The following is a 6000-nucleotide window of genomic DNA, read 5'->3' on the forward strand; positions in this document are numbered from 1 at the left end:
CCTTTTTGTTTAATTTATATGTCCGAATGTTGGCTGACCTCATTACAGAGCGCGGAGTACTCTTCTATTACAAATGTGGATGATACAAAGCTGATAAACTGATTTTTCGGCTGGACTCTTCTCAAGCTATTTACCTAAGAACCTGCTCGAATGTCTGAAGAAAGTGGGTTCCTGGATGGCGGCCAATTGGCTGCAACTAAATGGAAACAAAACAGAGGTTCTGGTGGTGGGGACCCGTGGTAGGGACCACCTTTGGAATTCCCAATACTGGCCTGAATCTCTTGGCCCTTACCCTGTGCTTCGGTTAAGACCCTGGGAGTGAAACTACTTCCCAAAGGATCACGGGAAGCCAAGATTTGTGCCATCTGCAGTGCTGGCTTGGTAAAATTGAAAGCTTTCAGGAAAATTATTCCCTTGCTTCCTTAGGAAAACTGTATCACATTGGTCACATCCACTATAATGGGCTCTTTAGACTATTGTAATGGGAACTATTTGGGGCACCCGAAGTACCAGATCCAGCGGCTGCAGGTTCTTCAAAATTCAGCAAAATTCTGTTGCTCTACTTCAGTGACTGCATTGGCTCCTGGTGGGAGCACGGTTCGAGTTTAAGATTCTTTGTACTGTCCATCGAGCCCTCCCTAATGCAGGACCTCATTATCTGACAAGGAAACTGGAGAGTTACTGTCCAGTACGCAGCCTTCGTTCAGAAGCGCATGTCTTACATTAAGTCCCAAAATTTCATCGGAAGCACCTAGGTTGCCGCTCCTTTTCTGTGCTGGCCCCCAGTTTGTGGAATGCCCTTCCTCTATATCTGAGAGCCTTGGCCGAGTATTTCCCATTGAGGAAGGCTCTAAAGATTCACTTATTCAGCTTGTCCTTTGCCTCTTAGTCTACTTCAGGTCTGATTTTTTTGTCTGAGCCGTTCTGCCCTTCAGCGCCTAGATACTTTCGTGCCATAGTCTGCATTTTATACATTTTATAATAATAATAATAATAATAATAATAATAATACTCTTCATCGCAAGTGCCCTGGAAGAGAGTCCGGAAAAGGGGTCTTTGTGAGTCCTCAAGGAGTGCCCGGACATCTCGAGTCATAGAAGTCCATTGGGGTCACCCACGGTCCGGAGGAGAGTTTGTGACCGATGGAACTCCTTTGCCGTCTACCGTCTAGAAGAGGGGGTACCTCGACATAGTGCTGCCGGACACCCAGACCTGCGAAAGCTCCAAACTGCCAAACAACATTTCAAGGGACATCCTTTCCGTCATCACTGACCACTTTTTCTCACTGGAGAAGGTCCAGGGTCGCTGAGTGCAGAGGAAGGTCCGCCGGCCGGTTTCCCGCCACCAGAATCAAACAAAGCCGTCCCGATGGTCTCGACTTGGTGAGGGTCCATGGTCCACTCCAGTGATTGAGTCCAGGTCGCCAGAAGCCATCCCAAAGGTCCGTGTTGCAGCACTGAAGAACCAAAATGGGGGAAAACCGTGATATTCCGAAACCCAGCACCAAAAGCGACCTATGCACCCATCGCCACCAGAAGTCATCGAAGGTCCCCAGGGGTCTGCCTTTAAGGAGCCCACAGCAAGTTTAATCTTCCCAGGACTTTTACAGTCAGAGAAATGATCGACCAACGGAGAGCACTACGAAGAGCAAAACTGCTACAATTCAGAAAGACTTTGTTTCCAATTGTCTTCTTGTACTCAGCATCCCAGTGGCTCCTTCTTCCATGGGGGGGGGGGGCACGGGACGTCCATCCTCCAGGGGAATCGTCGAGTGAAACCGAGAAACTCTATCACTTCGCCTGCCAAAGCACCAAAGATACTGTGACAAGGAAGAGCATCTTCTAGCCTCAGGAGTCATCCAGGGGTCCCAGATTCATCTTGGATCCTTTTCTCCTGTGGCCTCTCGGGTACTTTGGGATGGTAGAACCTTTAAGTAGAGGGTTATTGAACATTTTTGGACTGGGCTGTAAAAGACAACATAAGTTACTCCCTAACTTTTCCATTACAGGTTGCCCAGGTGTGGAGATCTTCACAGAGAATTATTTATCTAGTATAAAGAAAGCATTCTTCCACTGTTCATAACTAACCTGCCTTTCTTCCCCAATCTATGCTGTTACACCTCACTTAAGGATGCACATGCCTATTTAATATGGTCTGCAGTTGAAGCATTTATTACTGAATGCAAGTATTGTTGGGTACCACAGAGTGTATATATTTGCCATTCTTTGAATAAAACTGCCTGAGTACACAGTGTTATATTATATATATATATATATATATATATATATATATATATATATATATTTATTGCTGAACCTGATTTTATATAAAGAAACTGTGTTTTCACCTAACGTACTGTATTGACATTCCTTCGTTGGGCTTGTGTACTCACTGTACTTAAGAACCTGTCTGCATCACCTCCCGAGTGCTTAAGCCTTGGTTGCTCGTCCATAGCTACCACTTAGAGAACCTTGGCTGGGGTGTTCTGTGCCTTTACCTTACCATATAGCGGGCAGAAGTACAGATACCCCCTCCAATCTTTACACCTCCTGAGGGATTTCATGCTGACTTTCCAGACCACCTTAAGATTGGCCAACTGTTACCCTGTGTGACAGTCCAGATTTCTGTGTCAGACGAGGTTGGCAAGAGGGTGGAGGGATCTCTCAAAAAAGCACATATATACTTGGCCTTTATCTATGCAGCCTGCTTATCACAGACAATCCTCACAGCCTTGCAGGCTCTACTAGCAGCGCTAGAGGAGAATTCAGAACTCTCTGCTTTGATTGAGCTTCTTAAAAAGGAACCAATGCTTGCCTTCGACATTACCTGTGATGTACTTCGTGCCTTAGCTTTAGAGGAATTATCAGCTGTGGCTTGAAACAGACATTTTTGGTTGAGTGTTTAGAAGAGTGAATCCTTGGAAAAAGCGATTTGTCTACATCTTTCATTTCTAGGGCAGAAATTGTTTGGATAGAGAATGGTAGAACTAGTGAAACAAGCCCAGGAGGAATCGGCCTTGCTTTCCACATCAAACAGAAGCATCTCCCTTCCGAGAGGCAATAGAGATATCAGCCCTTCTGCCCTGCCTCTGTGGCCCAGAGAGGGTATTTCAGGGGTATGGGCAGAGGCAGGCATTCCTCCTCTGCATCTAAACCTCACCAGCCCATGACTGCCACCTCAGCCAATGCTTCTGCCTGACTATCCTGGGCCACTCCAGGCTTTTCTCCTATCCGATCATTCATTTGGGGGGGCGTCATTTGAAGATTGGAAGATTGGCTGGTCCATGCTCCATCCATAGAGAAGGCATTTTGGGACCCGACTACTGTCTGCCAAACAATGATATGATATGGCATTTATAACGCGCCTATACACATGTGTTTAAAGGCGCGAAAATGATCAAGTTGGTTGATATTTGAAACTGGGGAAGACCCATCTGGTGCCTTAATCTAGCCTAGCGTAGATAGGGGCTGACTTCAACAATCTCCAGAGTCAAATCTCTACCTCTTCACATCACTATCAAACTTCACAGCTGAATGAAATCTTTCCCTCTCCAGGTCATCAGCACCAGTCTGGACGTGGCTTCAAAGTCAGGGAAACATGGCAGCCTCTGTATTCATAGCCCCTCGCCCCCTGGGTCAGGGCTCTTCTCTATCATCTGGTGGTCCACATGTTGAGATTCAGAAGTGCAGTTTCTCAGGACTATTCCCTTCTGATTTCCCTGAGGGGCCCATCATTTAAGATCTCCATTGGTGGTTGTCCCATTCCAACCTTCTGAAGGGTTTTGCACTGGTCAGTCCTACTCCAAAGATTCTTACAACAGATGCCAGGGCAAGGGGCTGGAGAGCGATGCTGGGCTCTGCTTCAGCCTAGCGGAAGGGCAGTGTCTCTAGCGGAGGCCAGGGCCTATTCGAACTGGTGGAAACTGTCACCCGTACATAGGGCACGGTTTGAAATTGCTGGGAATGATCAAGTACCTAGTCATAGACAGGAAAGCCTGGTTTGCTTGACACCAACAGCTATCAGGGGCTACATTTGGCTCCTCAAGCCAACTGTTCCTAGACAAACATACCTATGTGACATGAAACCTGTGTGTTTGGAAATGAGAATAATGTACATTAGGACACTTCTAGTAGGCATTTAAAGCATAAATGGTCGTATATAATAGGAAATATCATAGTTTGCATCTTATATGGGAGTTACATTTTCGGAACAATACATAACAGCTCCTGGTTCCCCGGAGGTAGCTCCTTCTAAGTGATGCCGACTACTCAGGGGCTTCTTTCACCTCTTGCTATCTTAATTCTTATTTCGATCCTTGCAGGGGTAGTTACGATAACAGATAAGTAAACCGGAATTACAGCACATGTAGGTCTCTCCGTGAACATTCTCCACACACCCCATCATTGCATAGCAATATCTAATATTGGGTCCAGCACTTTCTTCATACTGACCACCAGTCACTGATTTCAGCCCCTCGGCATCTGAAGGATAATATTTTCTGCATAGAAATATTGACGGGGTATCGACTGGCCTATGAAAAATGGTAAACATTACATTGTCTGTATCTAAAATTGATGGCATTATATATATATATATATATATATATATATATATATATATATACTGCTTGCTTACTTACTGACTTTTATACCTATGTGTTGGGGTTGTGTGCGTATAGTTGAACTTGGCGCTTTGTCTTGCCTTTTTACGATCACCAAGGACAGTCTTGGCTCCGTGACAAGCGATCACCATAAGACTGTGGGCACACACTGAACTAGTGGGTACAAGGCTTGAGAAACACTCACATATGACAGGACAGCACAGGGACACACAAACGAAACCTGGGGATTCGAGTCAATCACACAGACACATGCAAGGTACTAATGCTTATATTTCTGCAAATGAGGGACAAAATCAATGACAATACCTGCAGTGGGAGGATCCACACCACACAACTCCGAAAACGAATACAGTAGCGCTTAGTTCCTATTAGAGGAATGGAGCTAGGGAAAGCCCTGTCCTCACGTGATCCAGGCTGTACCTCCCATGTTGCCAGGGCGGAAAGAAAAAAAGCCGGTTTCCCTCCCAAAACAAGCCCAAAACAAGCTGACACCCATCCAAATAACCAGGAAAAACGAGCGCACACCTAAAACGCCTTGGTTAGGTCTCAAAAGTAAGAAACGTAACACAAAAGCATTATTTATTTATATAGAGGAGGAATAATGCTATTTTGATCACAAAATAACGTACATAGGGAAAACACAGTGTGTTCGAACAAAAATATTTTTTTAGAACTGAATTTTCCTGACATTAAGTCTGTTTGATTTATTTGCTTATATAGCGCACCGAGCCTGGAGGTGTATGGGCTTTTTTTCTTGAAGTACATAGTTACACACATTAGCTACAGTGCAATATAAAATACGTAGATTATATACAGTACAAACATGAGATACAGTGATTTATACAATTTTGAGAAGATGTAACATATATACAGGACATGGAGTTTTGCAGAATTTCCAAAAGGACAAGATCATAATATTAAGGTGAGCGCAGTATATTTACAGGTCATGAAGAATTTACAGAATGCAAAGGCAGGTTGGAGAAAGGATACACTTTTAGTAACTCTTCATTCCAGTTCTTGAATGTATGTTATTTAAAAGTATATAATCATACCTCTCAACTCACACGCTTTTGGCGGGTGTCACCCTCCTTGTAAAGGGCTGACTCACCCGCCAAGACTCCTGCACGCCCATTCATTCCAATGGGCGTCTCACCCGCCAAAAACAAAATCGGGTGACTTCACCCGCCTTTGCAAAACAAATGGTTGAGAGCTATGTATAATTGCCTTCTCTGCTCCATTGCCCAACTGGTCTTTGGTGAGTTGCTCTCCTTTCGTCCTCATCTTCTTGAGTCAGTCACCCCTCTGTCGTTGGCCCCCTTGCATAGTTCCCAGGTACATACAGGCTTAGCTCTCAACCATTTGTGTCGCAAAGGGGGGTG

General features: G+C 44.9%; 1 protein-coding gene across 4 annotated transcripts in view; it reads right to left on the bottom strand.

The window, feature by feature from the left end:
• EXOC1 (exocyst complex component 1) overlaps window positions 1-5036 on the bottom strand; it is a 791619-nt gene extending 786583 nt beyond the window's left edge. For all 4 annotated transcript variants that reach the window (XM_069631625.1, XM_069631623.1, XM_069631624.1 and 1 more), the window contains exon 1: window positions 4928-5036. The gene's annotated coding sequence lies outside the window, so the exon portion shown is untranslated. The remainder of the gene's footprint in view (window positions 1-4927) is intronic.
• Between the last annotated feature and the right edge of the window lie 964 nt (window positions 5037-6000).

This window comes from Ambystoma mexicanum, chromosome 6q, assembly GCF_040938575.1.
Source record: "Ambystoma mexicanum isolate Mex_15411 chromosome 6q, UKY_AmexF1_1, whole genome shotgun sequence".
Taxonomy (NCBI): domain Eukaryota; kingdom Metazoa; phylum Chordata; class Amphibia; order Caudata; family Ambystomatidae; genus Ambystoma; species Ambystoma mexicanum.